Source organism: Zonotrichia albicollis, chromosome 13, assembly GCF_047830755.1.
Source record: "Zonotrichia albicollis isolate bZonAlb1 chromosome 13, bZonAlb1.hap1, whole genome shotgun sequence".
NCBI classification, from domain to species: domain Eukaryota; kingdom Metazoa; phylum Chordata; class Aves; order Passeriformes; family Passerellidae; genus Zonotrichia; species Zonotrichia albicollis.
In genome coordinates, this window is record NC_133831.1 from 17,602,792 (window position 1) to 17,623,232 (window position 20,441).

Here is a 20,441-nt window from a genome sequence, read left to right on the forward strand (position 1 = left end):
TATCTTGAATGGTTCTCTCAATATATAACACTAAACCTTCAGCTCTGCTGTATTTACTACCCTCTAAGTTTGATTTTATGTGAAGCAGCTGACACTGAAGTGCTGATATCTTGGTGTTCAATTAAAGTAAGGAATAAGAAACACAACAGTGTGGTTTTCACAGTCTCAAGTTAGAGTAATCCAAGACTCTTTTTATGTTCTCCTGCTAAAACTATAATGAGGGAATATGGTGCTCTACACTCACTAGCAAGTACTCTGTGCAAATCATTCTGCTCTTAGGATCATAACAGCATGTGAAGTCATTTATTGATTCAACCCTGCTAGCAAAAGGGACTTGTACAGCAAAGGTCTCACCTGCCTGCACTCTTACCCCAAAGAGGTGATGAATGGCAGAATGTCATAGGGAGAAGCTCACTTTGTAGGTGCTGATTCTGCAGCATCATCCAGCAATTCTCAGAAATCAGGGACACTATTCAGGTGCTTAAAGCAAAGGCCATGCCTAGTTAATGACCTTATTTTTTTGCTGCAGCTGTCTGTATGGCAGATAGGTAACAATATTTTACACCTGGGCAAACTGAAGTTGGGAGTTTTTATGGAGAAATCCTGTGGCATTTCCATAGTATTCCACTTCCAAATCAGAGGTAGTGGCAGACCTCTTTTGATGCTGTTGGACTCTGTTTTACAGGAGCTCATGAAATCCCCTAAGTGGCTCCAGGACTGTGTAGCTGATTACTTTGGAGAATGTCTGTAAATTCTCACTGTAATGCTTTGAAATGACTAGCAGCTCCTCTGTTTGAATGACCAAAATACTTTTTAATGGCTGCTGGAGGAGCCTTCTCTCCTGTTTGGAGTTAATCCACTCAGAAATTAGGGCAGTGCAGATTACCTTTGGAAAGGAGAAAGCTGCAAAGACGTCCAAATTTACACACACAAAGCATGTGGGATGAGGCATACTTTGAGCTGGTGTAACATTCTTGATGTGACATTCCTACCATATTTAAGTAATATTCATCTCTCCCCTAAATCCTCTGGCAGAAATAAGCCCTGTTCAACACTCTATTCTTAGATTTTTGTCAGGCTTTTTTTCCTCCTCATTTTTCTCATTAGACTGACATGTTTTTGTAGTCACAGGAGCCAATTTTGCTTCCAGTCACAGAAAGTGAATGCCTTTGCATGTGACCCCTGTGGGCATGGAGGGCTGGAGCAGACAGTGCTGTCCCTCACAGCTCCCATGAGGGTTCCAGCCCACTCTGGGGCTCAGGGTGCCCCCCTGGAACCTTAGTGTGCTGTGGCTGAGGGGCTTCTGCAAACTGCATTTGCTGTAGAAAATAGGTGAGGGGCAGAAAAGAATATTGGATGTAAAGATACCCAAAAAAGCAAAAGTAGAGAGATGCTAAAATGCTCACATCTCTGCTTCCAGCACAGTGACCTTCACTGTGGAGCTTCTATCTCAGAGCAGCTCATAAAAACAGGCTGGCAACTGCCACCCTGGTTGCCTTTAAAATGTCACTGCTTTAACATCAAATCAGGAGGTATAATTGCCTTGTTTCTGCCTTCTCCCCACCCTCAGTGGGATTCCAGTCCCATCAGGATTCCAGTCCTGTTCAAGCCCAAAACAATCCCTGTTTTGGGCCTGATCAAATGTGAACACCATTTTTGTGTTCCTGGAAGGAGTTTGTAAAAGGTCATAAAACCTGCAAGTTCAAAGGGCTGGATTGGTTTCAATATACACTATGCATTTCCCATTTCCCATCTGCAAGCAGGGACTGCATGCCTTGAAGTCATTCCAGGATCCAGGTGATAGTCAGAAGTCTAACGCAGTATCTGAGAAAGAGCTGATTGGTGTCATATGAGGAAATTCAGGGTTAAAACTGGCAGACTGTGCTACCTCTTTGGTTTATTTATCCTCACTCTGGACAAGTGACATTTCCACCACAAAACTCTATTTAACTTTCCATGAAACTGATTAAGGTGGAAAGCATGTTTCTGCATTCTGGCCAGGCTCACTTTATGCAGCCGATGCATTTTTAATTAACTTTAGTTTCTACTTTTGCTTTCTTATCTGACATTCTTTGTTAAATGATCTAACAGGATGAGACACTCATGCAGAAACATATGGAAAGAGAGTACAACATCTTCATAATAATGCAACAAAATCTCACATTCTAGTGCACCATGCTTACAACAAAACCAAAGACAGCCAGAAAGGCAGATTATTCCACACTGTAAAACATACCTGAAATTTATAGCATATAGCCTGTTTTAATAAAAGATGGTGCTGGCTGTCCAACAGACTAGGGTATAAGATGGTATAAGAAAACATACAAAAATTGACATCTGTCAGGTCCATCAGCACGTGGGGCTGGCATTTGGCAGCTCAGCCTGCAGCAGATGGGAGCTGCTGCTCCTCCACTGCTCAGTGCAACCCCTGCATACCAGAGGGATTGAGCAAATTTATTGGGAAGAGCTTGAGTGAGGTGGATCACCCAGAGGCTGAGAGAGGAGTAAAAGCCAGCTCAGCTCAGTCTTGGGAATTAGAAAAAATACTCTGCCTTGCAGAACTGTGCTAAGTGCAGGGTAGCAGCCAAAATTCCACATTATCAGGAGAAGCTCTGACTCCAAGATGTCCCAGCAGTGCCCAACAGAATGTAGGTGAATTTTTTTGACTCTGAAATGTCTCTACCTACACACTGTGGTTACTTCCTGGGAGTAAAATGTTTCACTTATACCAAGATCTTTAGAAATGTAATTAGATCACCATATCTAAGTCCAAGAGAGAACACCTCTGAGTGTTCACCTCTGAGAACACCTCTGGCAATTCCTTGTATTTCCCACTGTGCTCACAGATATTCATAACATCTCCCACATAGAAAACCAACATATATTTGATCTCAGAGAACTCCTAGTAGCTCATAAGGAAAGAAATCCATGTAAGCAACCAGCTGATCAGACAGCAAACTCTTAAACACTTAGGCATCTCCGCTCTGTAAGTGTTTCTGTGACCTGCAATATAAGTGTCTCAACAACCTCCAAATGTAAAAGGGGAGGAGATGTACCTGCTGTGCGATATTATAAAGAAAAATATATGTTCTCCCATGTGTAAAACCAGGGAGTTTGCTTTGCTTTTTTAAAAAGCTAAGGTTGTTTTGTGTTTCCTGTACATTATTTGCATTGCCAGGATCACATCACGCTGGGCTCTCCACTAGGATGAAACTAGGAAATCTAAAGGATGAGAAATTCAAGTCACATCTGTCCAGTTCTTTGAGAGAGATTCAATGAGTGACTGGAGAATTAGTATAATTACTGCTACATCACAGATACTAAGCAAATAAAGCCTGATTAGTAGAGGTGGGGAAGTGAGTTTTATTTGCTTAGGATATATGATTTATTTTCCTTTCCTTATTTTTTTAAACAATAAATACTTGATAAACAATTGGAAGGAAAACAGTTACCATTAGAAAGTCATCTCTTGCATCCCTCTGATCAAGCTGAAGCTAAACTGGCAGAAAAGCTTTAGTTTAATTAGGTTGAATTAGGTTTCCTGATGTGGCTGCCAGGTAGCTCAGGATGAGCCCCTGTGGGTGAGAGGAACCTGCTCCTGCAGAAGGCAGGGAGCAAGCTGAGTCAGCAGGATTGCAGCATCCTCTGCAGAGTGATGGCTCTGATCCTCACCAGCTACAGGGGCAACCCTCTGTGCTCACCTGGGGCCTTCCACCAGCACCAATGGTTATAAAATCTCTTTAACACACAATATATTTTATTTTATGTAGGTCTCTATTTATATAGAGAGACATAGGGTCTCTACGTAGACAAGCGATAGTCAGAATTGTGCTTTAAATGATTTATAAGATTTTTCTGTATTAAATACCTTTATAAATGGCACTTAAGCTGTGAGAACAGAAGGGGATACTCCAAATGGATGTGGGTTACTGTAGCTGGCACTTTGGGGTTTGCGTCCATAGCACATCAATGTGCCATGTTTTGGAGTCATGGGTGAGTGAGACAGCAAGAGAAAAGGTGTTGACAATGTGAATCTGGTGAGTTGGTAAAGCCAAAATAATGACTTATGTTAAATCAGTGTAATCAGGAAATGTACAGAAATCCCATCTTTCCAATTTAAACCAGAGCACAAAAGATCAGAGTGCAAGGAAATGTTCAAGTGAACCAAGAATCTTATAGCACACAACACATACAACATGGGAAATCATATTGGGTGCAAATATGTGGACTGATAGCGCAGAAAAGCTTCTAGGTATTCAATTAATTTTCCTTTACGGATTAAGAATACATTTACATTTTTTAAGGAACTGTCTGCAGCTGCTCTCTGCCTAAACCACAAAAACCTATCCACTTAATAAAAGAATGCAACACAACTCATTGAAGCCAACAGTCTCAAAAAGCATCCATTAATTTTGGATGCTTCTGGTTTCAGATGTCTCTCTTAATGAGCTTGAATGTAAACACACTCTTAATAATTCTGCCAGAACTAAGCTAATAAGTCAATGTCTTCGTTTATCAAGTGAAACACCTGACCTCATGCTGTATGGATGAATCAGATGCTCTGACTTAATCATTTATATTACTTTTTTTTTAGTATGAAAAGAAGGAGAATTTGGCCCCAATTCCCTGTTGTGTTCTCGCTCCTCTCAGCAGCTGTGGCTGGGTGAGAAGGCCTGGCTGGAGCAGCCTGGCTGAGAGGGGCTCCCTGCACTCCCCCATCCCAGCCTGCATTTGTGGGAAGCAGAAGGGAACAGGACAGGAGGGGAGTTTGCAGTTTGCAGATAACCTTCCCCTGACCATATCTCCTCAGTCTGGGGAGATCCAAGCCCTTACCCACGGCTTCAGGGGGCTGTGAGGGACCATGGCCCCTAAGTGACACCTGGAATGACTCTTTGCTCCAGCAGGATCAGGTCCCTGCTGCTGTGTCCTCACTGCGGTCACAGAGCTGCACGGCTGATGGTGTGGGAGCTGGCACTGGGCAGGTTTGGGATGGCCTGCTGACACATCAATATCTTATGGCAGGTAGGACTCAGGCTGAAGGAAAATCCACCCAGAAAATGGAACTGCTTATCCCCAAAAGGAGAGGAACTGGCCACACCAGCCAGTGGGGCTGTGTCAGGCAGATATTAGCACTCAGTTATGAGAGGCTGGGCTCAGGGCTCCAGGCACCAACCTGGGACACTGAGGTGTGAGGGAGGGATGCCTTCAGCTTCTGGCTGGCAGGGCTGGAACACACTCCTGGCCAGGATGAATCTTCTCATGGGTAATTTTCCTGCAGCCCGTGGCCCTAAAGGAATTTTTTTCCAAAGAAGAAGGAGTTGCATAGCCCCAAAGGATCAAAAACATCCAGGAAGAGGAGCCTCTCCCCATTCTCCACAGAGCCTGTGGCACTAAAAGACTTGGGGAGATACTGCCATAGAAAAAGGAATTCATATGGAAACTAAAAGGCAGATAATTCTTGATTCCATATCCTTCATGTGCAGACTCTGATTTTTTTTCTCAGTGTTCTGAGGAAAATGAAATTAAAAATAATTATTTCTCGCTTCCCTTATCTGAAGATCTGAACTGGTTAACTTCTGACAGGTCATCCTTTTGTACAGATTCTAGTAAGAAACACCAGAACCTAACCTCAGCAGCTCATTTGGTAGGTCTGGATTAGAAGCTGTGTATTACAGAGTGGTAATTAATAATTTTCATCAGACAGGAGTTTGTTAGGTGTGAAAAGGGTGGGCAGAAAACACTGGCTGTAGACAAAGCCCAATACTCAGAAGAGGTATTTAACGTATTGAAAGATGGATTCAAGGAAAATAACAATGAGCACTGCAGAAATACACAAGTCCAAGCAATTAATCTACAAAAGCATCCTGGAAAAGTCTGAGACAAAATGTCTTCATTAAATGAATCTTTAGAGGTGAGCAAATGTTCTAACAAAGAGTTTCATGGACAAATAGTTATATTTGCTGACTTTTAGAGAAAAACTGCAACACACACTTGTTCAAAGTGGCTGGGGATGAGCATGTGTCTGGCTGCTTATGATTTTCTACAAAATCTTTCCTTTTCATGAAATGTGTATTTTAAAGTCCAGCTTCATGGCCTTGTTTTGTGGATTAGAAAAGCCAAGTCATACAGGCAGGACTGGCTGGCTGATCAGACTATGGTGAAGTTGATGGCAGTGAATCATGTGGTTATTGAAAATTCTGATAAAAGCAAGCAATATTTTTTTACATTAGGAAGCTGTTCTGTTGTCTGTACGTTCTCTGTCAACATGATACCATCAAGCCAAAAGCAGATCTGTGGAAAGCAGAGGCCTGAAATTGGCAATTATGGCTAAAAGGACTCAGGCAGTGAGGCCAGGGTGCCTCCCCAGCACTGCTGTCATGAAGCCTCCAAAATACCTCACCTTTTCAGGGTTAAATGAATAACCAGAGATGACAAAACAAGCAGGCAGGCTTCTCCTCTAATGTGACTACTGTAAAGAATTACATTTTTATGACACTGCCATATGTACTTTGTTTTTCTTCCAAGATCCTCTTTGTTGTTTTGGTGTACTTGGATCACGCTGTACATCCAGCCAGCGCTGCTGGCAGTCATGGCAGTTATCTTTGACCTTTTCCTGAGAAACAGCTGATAGCTTTCCAGACTCCTTGGCTAATGGTGGGCTTGAAGCTAAGACTAAAACGTTCACCTGATTGCATTTGAACTTGGGGCTCACTCAGGTAGAAAAAACAAGTTGTACTTCTGACAGAGACCTGCTTCCAAAAATACTGAGCAAGCTACAACTTTCTATGCTATTGAGTTGTATTGCACTGGGCATGTGACACAATATTCCACACACACTGAAAACAACCTTTGTAGTTTATGAAATGTAAATACCATAGCATGAATTTCCATAGATATGTGATCAGAAGTTAGAGGTTGTGGAAAAGGTCATATTTACGAAGTTAATTTTGTTGCAAAACTTAATGATTCACCTTTTAGTCTACAAATATATTAGCCTAAAATTTCTAAAAATTCTCGAAAATTATTGATAGGCTTTAGTACAAACTTGATAATATATGAGGGCATTTCACCCAAGTGAATGTTTTGGGTGTGGTGATTCCACTATTAATTATAGAAATGTCTGCTTACAAATCTAGAATAGCAACTGTCCTAAAACTATCCTTTATTAGCTCTCTGCCTACATTCTGTGCAGCTGTACTTTGCCATTGCACTCAAAATAAATAGGAGTATTCTGCAGTACACTTAATGAATAAATGACCAATTACTAAAACTGTCTGACCAAATGATTCAATCTCTTCATCATGAATCAGAAATTCTACTTATGTTTCCTCATCATCTGCATTTGCTCGTGTATGCTCCCTCAAAGCATGCTTTTTAGTTATCACTGTTATTACACACTTTAATGGCTGGTTAGATTTGTCAGATTTCTGCAAATTCAATGACATGCCAAGCAGAGAAAGCACATGAAAACTCTGTGTTCAGAGCTGTTTCTACTGAAGAATTATTTCTTTCCACATTTGATTTGTGCTGATGTTTAGAGACAGAGGAAAGGAGGAAGGTGTTCCTGATGCCCACGGTGCCAACCTGAACACCAGTTTCCTGTCTTGGACTCAGCAATGGTTTTGGTTTTATCCCTGTCTTTGGACTGGAGGTTTTGTGAGTTGAGTTTAATAATCTCTGTGAAGAGACTGCACCTTGTCTCCAGGACAAAGAGCTACATAAACCTTTGGTTTAGTTAAACAGCAGTGCTGGGGATCCATTCTTTAATTAGGACCATATGGAAATACCAGCTTGGAGTGGCATGGAGAGTCTGTTATTTTCCCCCAGCTGCTCATTGTCATCAGTCACCTCTCATGGCTGATTATCTGGAATTCCCTGGCAGGTGCCTGATGGTCACTGTATCATTTGGGTTTGAAAAACTTGCCTTGCTTGTGCCCATAATTAATTATTTCTAGAACTTTGGTTGATGCTTTTCTCCTAAACCCAGAAGTAAATTTTTCTTCCATTCCTGTAACAAACCCCAAGTACATTTTCTATAAATGTTATTACTGACCTTTGTTCTCATTGGGAACTGCTGGAATCTCCTGCTCATGGAATTGAATGCCATTCAATGAACGGCTCCTTTCCCCAGCCATCTTAGCAGGAAATGCCTTTCAGGGCTCCAGATATTGGCTAACTCCCACCAGGGCCTTCTTCCAGCTGAGGATGAGCAGGAATGCACAGGGATGCACATGTGGAGCTGCAGCCCCTGCCTGCAGCAGTGAGTACCCACTGGACCTGAGCAGGTGGGACACACACACAGCAGGTGGGGGCAGGCAGATTTAGGTAATTTCTTCCAAGCTGTTGTACCAAATTTGTGTGGTTTTAAGCAGTGTCAGACAGCTAACAATCTCCATCCTGAGAGAACAGGAAGGGAAAAGCCTCTGTGATGGAGATGGAGAACTTCAAAGGCTGCATTTCAGCTCCTTCATCTTACACTCCTTTTCACCTGGCAGTATCTGATCACAGCACACATGAATCGGTTCTGCCTCAGGGTCACCATCTCCTCTGTTCTCTGCCCCTCTGCAGATGAGAGCTCTGCACCTTTCCTGGGGATGGACACTGCTGAGGATGGACCTTGCTCATCTCACACTGGCTCCCCTTCCCCTGGTCATCAGCTGAGTGCATTTTTATACCTTATTGAAATGCACAAAAATGCACTGTCCAATTTGACAAAACTTCCAACTAATTACAAAGTACTTTTTGCAATTTCCTCTGTAATATCCTTTTGAAAGTTGCCCTGTTTTCTTCCTCTTTGAATGCGTATTCAGAGCAGGCAGATTTGTAGGCACACAATAAGAAGTTGATTTTGAAAAGAGGTAAATAAATTGCACTGGCTGGAAAAGGGTTTCTTGCTGCCCTTTTATTATGATGTGCACAGAACTTGCTACAAATTCTTTACTTTGCATTTCTATCACAAAGATAAATGAAATTGTCAATCCTGTTCACATTTCCTTTTGATGGCTATATAAAAGTAATAGTCAGGGTGCCAAAAAAAGCTTTCATTAATTCTTCTATTTATTAAGGTGAAAGGAGGACTATTTTGCAAACAAAGAAGAATAAACAAACTGTGGTGAATGTCCCCTCTTTTTCTAGAGAATATGCCTTCTTTATTCCTAACTTTAGAATGACTTTGAGCAGTTTTAAAACACATAAAAAACTTCTTGATTTCACATTTCTGTAGCTTCATCTCAGTATTCACCACTGCAACACTACACAGGATAAGTGAAATGTTGTATGGCAATGTTGAGATTTAATCCAGGGAATAAGACCACACTTTAAAAACAGGGAAAAAGAGAGAAATTCTTGTATTTGTTCACAGAGATATCTGATATTAAGGAAAATGAAATCAAACAAAAACGAAACAAAAACCCGCCCCACTCTGCTTTTTATATGTGATAGATATAGATATCAGTGTCATTCCTTCAAAACCATCTTGGGAACAGAAGCCCTCATTAATCACATTTATTAGGAGCAGTCTGGAGCAGAACCAGCCCTGTGTGTGCTGCCATGGAGCTGACCCAGGCTCTGCCCCAGCTCCCCTGCCTTGGCAGCACCCAGGGCTGCAGGAGCTGCTCCAGGGTGGCACAGAGCACCAGCTCTGTCCCCATGCTCTGGGGTGGGGTGGCAGCACCCAGGGACAGCAAGAGCTGCTCCAGGGGCAGTGGGGTGGCACACAGTGCCAGCTCTGTCCCCACTGCCAAACTCTGAGCACCTGGGCACGGGGATGGGTGGGAACAAGAGCAGGGGGATGGGGAGGGCACAAAGCCCCTGGGGAGGCAGCAGAAAGCTGCACATCAGGGAAAGGTCATGGGGAAGTGACACGGGCACTGCCCTGGCAGGAGACACCCTCTGAGATGGGCACCAGGGCAAGGAGAGCTGGGGCCCTCAAGAGCAAGAGGAAGAACCAGATTACTCTTTCTCTGCAGATAGGGGTGAATCTGCCTGTAGATAGGGTTAATTCTTAGAGTCTCAGAAATTTATTTGGACTTTGGCCCTTTACTTTTTTCACAGCATTGCTTATTTTATTATTTTATTTTATTTTAATTTATTTTATTCTATTTATATTATATTATATTATATTATATTATATTATATTATATTATATTATATTATAATGTTATATTATACTATACTATACTATATTATAATTATATAGTATATATATATACTATATTATTATACTTTATTCTATTTTTATTCTATTCTATCCTATTTTATTCTACTTTTATTTTATTCTATTTTTATTCTATTCTATTATATTTTAATTTTCTTTTATTTTCTTTTTTATTTTAATATTTTTATTTTATTTTATTTATTTTCCCCATATTTTATTATTTTATTTTATTTTATTTTATTTTATTTTATTTTATTTTATTTTATTTTATTTTATTTTATTTTATTTTATTTTATTTTATTTTCCTCCCATAGTTTTGTCATTACTTGCAGAGAAATGGGATTTGTTAAGATTTTAAGAGAAAACAGCAAGCCCCAAGAGACAAATGAATCTTTAGAGACTCTGACAATTACGATGGGGAGGTGTGGAAATCACACCAAGTTTAGCAGTGTCATTGTAACTTCCTGGCTGCCTGGGAAGTATTTGAGCAGAGAGTTTGTACATGTCCTGATGAGGAAGAAATCTCTTCCTCTGAAGGACAAGGTGAGGGCAATACTTCCTGAACTCTTTGAAACAGGATCAAGACACCAAAGTTGTCTTTGTCCTTCCCATGAGCTGCAAACAGTCTCAGGACAATCAGTCCCATCATTTTATTGTTTAAGTGTGCAGTTTAAAACCCCTGACCTTTTATCACATCTATTTAGCTCTATATCCATGGCTCAGGAAAAAACTAAAAATGAGATGGATATTCTGTGCTTGGCAGAGAAATGCAGAGCTAATTCATTTTCTGGCTGCAACAGTCCAACTGTGTTTAGCTTTTCCTTCCTGCATTCACTTCTAAATCTGCCTCCTCTCTTCCACTGCTCCTCACACACATTAGCATCTCTATGTGTTTATGTGTCACTGTAAATCTTCAGAGTCATCTTTTACCACAGTTCTCATTAGTATAGAATAGATAAGGCTTTCTGCGGAGGCTGGAGTTTCCAGAATCTGAAGCTCTTGCTGGTTTAGCCTGCCCTGAACGTGCATTCACTGCCAGGCACTCAGAGGCCACAAAGCCTGATATTGACTCTGCTGCTGCTGCAGCTGTGTGTGATGGAACTCACAGCCAAAGCCCCAAGCCATCTTCCTACTCCACTTTGAAGGAATCACTCTCTTTATCAGTGCAGGAAACAAGCAGCTTGTCTGCTGCAACATTCAGAAACCTCCCCCTCCATCTCCTTCCCTCCCTTAGCTACAATATGAACATCAGATATGGGAGATAAATAACACTGTGTTTCCTGGTGCAATTAATTTTACAATAGTTCAACTTTAACACCTTTGGACATAAGCACAAATGGGAAGAAAAATTAAAGCTTAGATTCACAAAGCCATGAAAACAGCAGTAAACATCCAGCAAAAAATTGTTTCCTTATCATCTGCAAGCAAAGGATTTAGCCACTGGGAGATGTTTTAAAACCAATTATTTTAAAACCTACATAAACACCATTTCTGATTCCATGGGAAAATCATATCCAGTTCCAAAGGCTTCAGGAAAACCAGGCATAAAAGCTTGAGATCTTACTTGAAAACAAGAGGTATCTGAAAGTGCAGCCTTCCCTAAGGAAGCCAATTTAAATTTCAAGTTTTAGACAAAGCAGAAAGACAAAACCTCAGAACCAACCCCCACCTTGTATCAAACCCAGGGATTATTAAAGATTAGCCCCAGGTTTTCATTAGAGCCTGCTGTGACAGAGCCAGTGCCACCCCTGTGCTGGGGACACTGCTTTGGCAGCACCTGTGCAAGTGTCTAATTTATTCAGCTGGGCTGACAGAGAAGATGGGCTCCATCAGATCAGCCTCTAATTTCTCCAAAGCAGAGACATCTCCCTGTTTGTTTGCACAGCCCAGCATTAAAGACGCTTTCACTGTGGTGGAAATGTCAGTATGCAAGAACTGAGTCCCTGGAGCTTTCCCAGCTAGATTGCTTTTCCTCCCCACCCCTTCACCCCTGCTTTTTTTTTTATTTTTTCCCTTTTCATTTTGGATTTTTTTCCCCCCATGACACTTAAAAATGATATAAATATTATAGGCTAGGTTCTGGTCTCCTGAAGTAATAATATTGAACAGCAAAGGTGTTTGTGTTTAAGAACACAGGACTTTCAGCAGCTACTTGGCTGAATGTTCTTTGCTATGCAAAGCTCTGCAATATTTCCAGTAGTGCCTTATAATGTCAGCTTTTGGAGTATGATAAGGTATCTCTGTGGTTTCATATTGCATCAAGAGGAAATCCAGCATACAAATGACTTGCTTGGGAATATCCTACACAAAATTATTGAGATTTTTAAGCTGTTTCTCCCCTTACTGAGGGAGTAAAATAGATTATATGGTATTGAAGCTTTTTTTTTTTTGAAAGTTTTGCTTTTTGAAAAGATCATTTAAGTGAGGAGTGTTATGTTTATGGACTATCATATATTAGAGCTCCTGTACATTCCCCTCCATCATCCAGAAGGAAGGGCAGCAAAAATCAGGTCTGTTTGGTAACAATGCTATTTCCAGACCATGCAACCACCAGCCCATGTGAGATTTTACTGCAATATCACTCTCTTGCCTGCAGAATGGTTCTGTACCTGATGTTCAATCATTATGTTCATTAGTGGGGAAAAATCCTTCAGGAGTATCATTCTTTCTAAAAAGCCATATGCAATTGTGTGGCTAAAAAGCAGAAATGTCTTTAATTATATCAACCATGCTTGCAAATTAAAGGCATAATAACCCATCTGCATCTGTGTAAATCGGGTATTAGGCCTGAAGTCAGGATTCATTTGTGTACATCTATGCAAAAAATAAAGGAGTAAAACACATGCACAAGCATAATGTTTAGAGTTTGTGATGGATTGGAATGATATCAGAGGGTGTCAGAACAGTACATTAGTGATATCACACAAACAGAAAATCATGGGAGATGCTAGATGATGGCAGGAGAAAGAGGGAAATTTACTTCCACATTTAGAGACTTTTCTCCACAAAAGCAATGTGAATACTCTCACTCAATCCCTCACTTTGCCAAATTTGCAGGACAAGGCTTAGGAATATCTTAAAACTGGAGTACCAAGCTGGCATCCTTCCCTGAGTGTCAAAATATCTCAGGAGAGCTTCCAGTAGCAGGCGTCAATATGTTCATTTCACTTTCTCCTCCAGATCAGCCTTCAGATTCTGGCAGGGAGCTACACTCCCTCATTTTAGATGTAAAATTAAAATTTACATTAAAAGAGTTTAAACATCTATAAGGAACATCTGGAAGTCCTTCCCCAAACACTGAATAAGCAAAGGCTCCAGGACTGGCTCCTTTGTTTGTGTGTATTTGGTTAAAACACACAACAGCATCAGTGTCAAACAAATGGATGTACTTGAAAGAGCTACAAGGAATTACAAAAGACTCTTGCTCTCTTTACATCAGCTCTGTGATGCTTCCTGCTCCCTCCTCTTGTTGAAGCTGCTGCTGTAAACAAACAAATCCCAGAGCTGCACTGAGGGTGTTGGAAGCATCACCAGCCATGGCTGGGGAATAAATCCAGCACTGACACTGGAAAGGAACACACACGTGGTGAGGCTCTGTGGGATGCTCCCTCCAGCTCTGTGACAGGGCAAGGCAGCAGGGACTGGGTGAGCAAAGCCAGTTTTTCTCAGGATGCTTCTCAGGACTGTTGAGGAACTGCTGCTAGGATTAGTAACTGGGCAGCAAAATCCTTGTAGTTTAACAGCAGAAAACAAAAGAGTTTATGGGAGAAAATAAACTTCACAACTCAAAATGCATTCTACAAATACTGGGTCATTTCCTGCTGTCCTGATTTGTCTGAGCACTCAGGCCCTGGCTAATCTGAGAGTAGCCCTGGCTGTAGACAGTGCCAGTCCCAGCCATTTCAGCTTCATCTGCTCCTGTTTGGGAATTCCCTAGGAAGCTCCATTAAGGGCTCATGGTCCCAGTGCAGAAAATGCACAGGGAGTAGAGAGTTCCCTCCAGGACAGATGTAAACCCTGGCTCTGTGTGTGTCAGCAATCAGGAGCCTTGTCCTGTTAGTGCAGTTTGTGTTTTGTAGTGGTCATACATCTAACAGTAAAGTACATTTGGTTAATAGATCTGTGCCAAACAGCACAGGAATACAAGTAATTCTTACAAAGAAAACTTTTAAAAGTAGTGCTACCTCTTCTGAGAGCTGCAAAAGGATATTACTGATCAAGGGTCAATGCTTCCTCTCCCACTGGACCATTTCTGTGCTTGGGGCTGGGCAGCCTGGGCTGGAGGAGACAGAAATTAGGGGAGCACATTGAATAGTGGCATGAGACCTGGAGGAGTTGATGCCTTGACTCTGGCTTCTTATGCCACAAAAACAAGGAGATTTTGTTCTTTTGTTCTCTACATATTTGTTCTCCCCCCCCCTTTTTTTAAATGCCTGTAAGAAAATCTAGTTTTATCTGGTCTTAGACCAATTAGTACTTCTGCCTGTGGAACCTATTAGCAGCATCAACAACAGCAGATATGTTCAAAATATAAAGCTGGTCATTCCTGTGCTTTAATCTTAATTGGAGCTTTAAATCTAACACTGTTTTAATCATTAAAATAATGCTGGAAAGAAAAGCATGAGTTTGGGGGGGTTAAATTTCTTTTATTTCCTATGTTCTTTTCAGAAAGTTATTGTAATTATTTTTATAGTGACAAGAAGATTATTTGACTTCATTTAATACAGAAGATTAAGTTCTCAGGAAAAAAAAATACTGTAATGTTCACAAGTGGAAAAACAATGCCAACATTTCCCTACATTATTAGAATTACTTCCTTAACCTCCTGTGGGACAATTGTGTCCTGAGATGTGTGGTAAAATTTAAGGTACAACTAAAATGTGGGGCACAACCAAGGGTCAGACATCTGCATCCCACTCACAGCCTAGAAATTCCTTCCCCCACCCCCTCCCCAAAATAGTTCCACACTGGGAAGTCTCTAGGTTTTCTCCCTTATAATCAATTTTTTAGAAATTCTTTTAAATTAAGTTTAGCTGTGAACTAATGGAAATAAATTATCTCTGAAGTATATCATGGTGGTCCTGCTCCTGCACGATGATGAATGGCCAGCCTCGTAAAATAGCTGTTAATAGATTTTAAAGCCAGAGGGGAAAATTATGATCATCTAATTCTGACCTCCAGCATGGTGCTGGTGCCTGGACACCCCCTGCACCTTCTGCGTCAGGGCCACAGCTGCTCATGGAAATCCAGGACATTTTTCAGCCAGACAAGCCCAGCAGCCCCTTTGGGAAGGGTGAGGAGGATTCTCACCTGGTGAAAATCAGATTGGTCCAGCACCCTGTGACACCACATGGAAATCTGGTCTATTCTTGCTTTTTTTATGGTGCCATAAATCCTGTTCTCCTCCCTGACAGGGCCATTCTCTTTCTCTCTTTGCCTGAGCTTTCCTATTGCTCTTGGAAATCCATCCCAGCTTTCCCTCTCCTCTCTGCAAACTGCCCTCAGCCCCTGTCCCTTTCCTGGTCACCGTGTCCTCTGTGCTGGCTCTGCCACATCCACTTGTTGGCTCTGTTTTTAGGGACTGACATCAATATCCTGCTCAAGACAGCACAGTCTCTTTTCATCCACTTGGGGAATGCTTCACTGATTATAAAGAAACCATGAACAGAGAGAAGGGATAAATTACTTAACCAATCCTCTACCAATGACTTTGTTATGTCTGCTCTCAGAATTGTGAGCACCATAACTCTCCAATTTCAAGGTTTGTGCTCTAATCAATTACTTTGAGATAGGAAACAAAGATTTTTGTTCGGGTTGCTGTATTTTCCTGCCTGTATTTCCACATTCAGGAGGACTCTGCAAAGTAGAGTTCATGGCTGGCAGTGCTGATCATTACTGTTCAGAACTGCTACACTGTCCTCCTCCTACTTAAAAAGCTTTAATGCCCTGTGGGTTTTAAAGCTAATTTTTTTACTAGAAAAAGTCCAAAATGGAGTTTGAGTCCTGAGAACTTGCCAGTTTTGATTTGCTCAGCACCATTCTTTCTATTTGTGCAGGCACTTTTCACCCTGCTGGGGCAAGGTTTGCCAGCCCAGACTATCCATGATTCCTGTTAAATAAATACACAAATAACTAACTAAATAAAGCAGATCTACAGAAAGAAGATCATCAGGTCTTGTTCAAAACCAGGGACAGGAGGAAGCCCAGAGTGGGCTCCACTGGCTGTCTCTGAGAGCTCTTCCCAGACACCAAGGATCACTGAAAGAGAAGCAATTGCTGAAATCTCACCTGGAAGGCGCAGGGAAGTGCCTGCAGTATCTATTTCGTGACAGGGGCTCCTGGGCAAACACCAGTGCATGGAGCCAAGGGAAGTCACTCTTCTGCTGGCTTACTCTGATCAAAAGGGATCAAAAGTGGGGTGTGAAGATCTGAACTGGTTCTTGAGCATGGCTTTTCTTGTTAGCACTGCACAATGCCCATTACAGTGCTGTCAAGACTTGAGGATGTGAGGGCATAAAGCAGATTTCAAGCCTGAAGAGCAAAATAAATTACTTGGCTTGGGCAGATGGAAAAGGACACTTCTTTTCTCAGCTGTCTAGCAAGGCAGGAGTAGAGTTTAGTCCAGTGAGAACAAAAATAGCCCAATAAAACCTACTGGCTGCAGCAGTACAGATGGCTTCTACCATCTCCTAAGCCATTTACTTTTAGAAGCTGAAAAATGGCAGAGCTGAAATTTTAGGTGAACATTTCACTGCAGGTGATCATGGTAGTGAGAAGTGTTAACTCAGGCTCTTGTCTTGCATCCCTTCTCTCAGTGTTTAACACCTCAACTCTCCTGCCTCCTTCTCTCCCCAAAAGACCTTGAGGAGCACTAATTGCAGGGATTCATTTCAAAATCTTACAGTACATTGTTCCTGCCCTCAGAAACAGTTGCTGATTATCCCTTTCACAAATATTTACTGCTATGTGATTCTTGAATAGAATATATTATGAAAATCTCCATATGCCCAGGCACAGCTTGACTTAGTGGGTGAAAGACAACGACTCTATTTTGGATTCACACTGCTGAGAGAAGAACACTTACTGTATTGAATTCCTACGTCACTTCAAATTGCCTTTACAGATAATAAATCCAAATGTTCCTTTGATAATTATCCTGTACTAAAATTAATGCCAAATAATGTGCAAGCAAGCAGGCAGGCCTTTATGGGTATGATTACAGCATTTACTTCTCTTTGGGAACTGCTGGAACTGTCTACATAAATAATACCATGCCATTATCCTTAAAGCAGCACATTTGTTTTACAATGAGCCCTTGCCGGGGGAACTTTTCACATATCTACTATTGAAGCTTTCTGTGCACCTTAATCATCTATCAGATCCTTTAAGGAAGGATCCCTTAGAAGAGAACTCTTCTTCCCCCCCACTACTGCTTGACATAAAACTATAAAAGTTGCTAGGAATATTGGAAACCCTCCCTCCCTTCTAAAAGACAATTTATCTTCTTTATTCATTCTGCCTGAATGCCTCTGTAACAAAAGAAACTTTCACTGTGCTTTGCCTGAAATTCACAGGAGTGCATATGTTATAAGGGCATGGTGAACTGCCAGAGTTTCAATGTCTCTCCCAGCCTGACGTGTTTTTCCCCTTCCCTGCTGTGCTGCAGCCCCATTAATTGAATCCAAGATTTTTGGGGCTCTTCCACTAGCATGGAGATGTGCCACCTGCCTGGAGCAGTGCCTGTTGTGCATTTGGTCCTGAACTTTGTGTGAAATCTATCAGTCGAGACAATTCCTGTGCCCAGTGAACACAGCTGACAAATTATAACCTCAGCCTGTTTGTTGCTATCAATGAATTCTAAGTCAACAGCCATATTTTGTGCTGAAGTCAAATAAGCATTAGGAATTGGGGGATAACAGCTTAATTACAAGCTGGAGTGACCTCTGCAGCATCAAGTCCATGAAATTACTGAGCTGCTGCTGAGTGAGTGGCATCAGAAAACCAAAAATACATGGAGGAGGAAAAATGGCAGTTTTGTTGTAGACTGCTACTGAGCAGCCATTACACTCTAATCAGAAACTTTAAAAGGAAAACCAGGAGTAACTCAATTCAGAGGCCTTTTACTGTCAATTACACCAGACCTTTTCTTATTCATTTTGCTGAGCAGCTCCTGGGTGATTCTGATGGAGTGAAATCACAAGTGCTGCTCACCAGTGCAGCTGCAGCTCTCCCAGTCTCACCACGTGGACGCTTCTTGCAAGTCAAAATGGGATCTGATAAATTATGAAACAAGGGCTCCAAGATTCAGATTGCATTATGAGTGGATTTATATTCTTGGATCCTTCCTTCCCTAGAGAGACAAGTTGGAAATTGAGGTTGGATGATATACATTGAGTGTATTTTCTCTTCCAGGGCTCCTCAGCAGGTGAAGTGTCACTGCCTTCCTCTGATACGTTCCTGTGCACACTTCTCTGAATTACCAGGCTCTGCTCTGCTCTGCAATGGGAAAAGAAGATTCAAAACCTAGGAAAACTCATCATGGACAAGGGATTTCAGCCTGGCCTTGCCTCAGGCTCCCTCCTGCTTCAGGCAGTGTTGGGCCTGCTGATAACTGCATGCCATAAGGGAGGGGAGTTGGTGCTTGGTCAGGGTAGGAACACCAACAGCACTGTGAACACTGAGCCTCATGGATAAACCTCTTCCCCCTTGGAGTGCCCAGCCTCAAAGCTAATAAGGCCACTCTGCAGTAGATGCTGAGAACAGCTTTTTTCTCAGCTTTAAAAATTATTTTCAAGAACTTTGTTGATTGCCTCTCGCCCCTAATTTTCCTTCACAAGATACATTTGGGTTCCGAGATTTTAGAACTCTTGTAAATGGGAATCTTCATTTTTCGTGAAAGTATGATTTAAAGAGCCACCTTTCTGCCCTGATTTTAACATGTGCTCTCTGAACACTTTTCCATACCCAGTAGCATGCTCATCCTGTGACAAAGGCAGGGGACGAGGCAACACATGCTCCTGAGACACACCATGGTATCTTCATTGAGAGCTGGGAATCTCCTGACTCCTGAGGGTGGCAAATGATTTCACAAGCATTTCCAGAGGCACTTGTTGGGCTGGTGACACCATTAGCAGTTGATGTCTGAACTTTTCTTGTCTCAGTTTCAGTAAACTTAAATTGCCCCAATCACCTTTGGGAAGGTGCAGGGACTCTGAGGGACTGCACTGGGACTGGCAGCTCAGACTGGAGAGAGGGCAGGAGGATTCCCTGGGAAAGCTGGAGAGGTGAAAGGGAGGAAAAGAAGTTTACAACTCCCTGAAACCAGTGGACCAGGGATAAGAGAAGAGGACACAGTCTTAAGCTGTACCAGGGGAGACTTAGGACATCAGGAAGAATTTCTTTAAAGGAAGGGTGATTGACACTGGAATGGGCTGCCCAGGGAGGTTCTTATACAAAAGACAACACAGAGGAGTCATCTCTCCTCAGAACTAGAAATCTGGAGATGCCATAGTTTAGGAAATGCAAACAAGAACTGCCAGAATGAGCAGGTGAAATACAGCTATGAGTGCTGTGACAGAAAGTAGGAGACTCAATATCCAAGGGGAAATAGTTTATGTTGAGACATCTGAAGGAAATGGACAACAACTGCTCAGACCCAGTCCAATTAGGAAAAAAAGATTTCATTTAATTGCTTTCCACAGATCCTGGTCTCTGAGAAGCAGTCAAATGCAGAGCTAGAAAAGAGAAAGGGCTGCCTTAGGGGTGAATATTTTCAGCAGTTAAGTTCAGCAACATAGGAAAGTCCATGCAGAAGAAGATATATTTCCCCTCCAAGCTTACTTACTCTTTAGTGAAGTATTTGCCAACTTTTTTCAATTAGTTTTCTCAGTTGAAAGGACTCTGGAATTGTGAAGCCTTGCAAGGACACCTGATTAAATTGACTTGGACAGGTGAGATTCAGAGCTCACTAAAAGGTCATACAATTTAAACTGACAGGTATCACAGAAGACAACCTGACTGGCCCAATCTATTTCCCCTGCTAGAAAAGCCAAAGACTTTTAGGCAACAGATTACCATGGATGCTGCTACCAGAAGTTATTTAACCTAGAAAGGGAGTGAAAGTCCCAGGTACAGAGGCAGAGCTGGCTGCAGAGCCTGCCCCTGCCTGTGTGATGGGAAATCATCCCATATTCCCTGCCCTGCTGTTCCCAGGCCCTGCAGACACTCCAGAGCCAGGAACACCATGCACTGATTCTGGATGCAGTGAGAGTCAGAGGACAGCCCA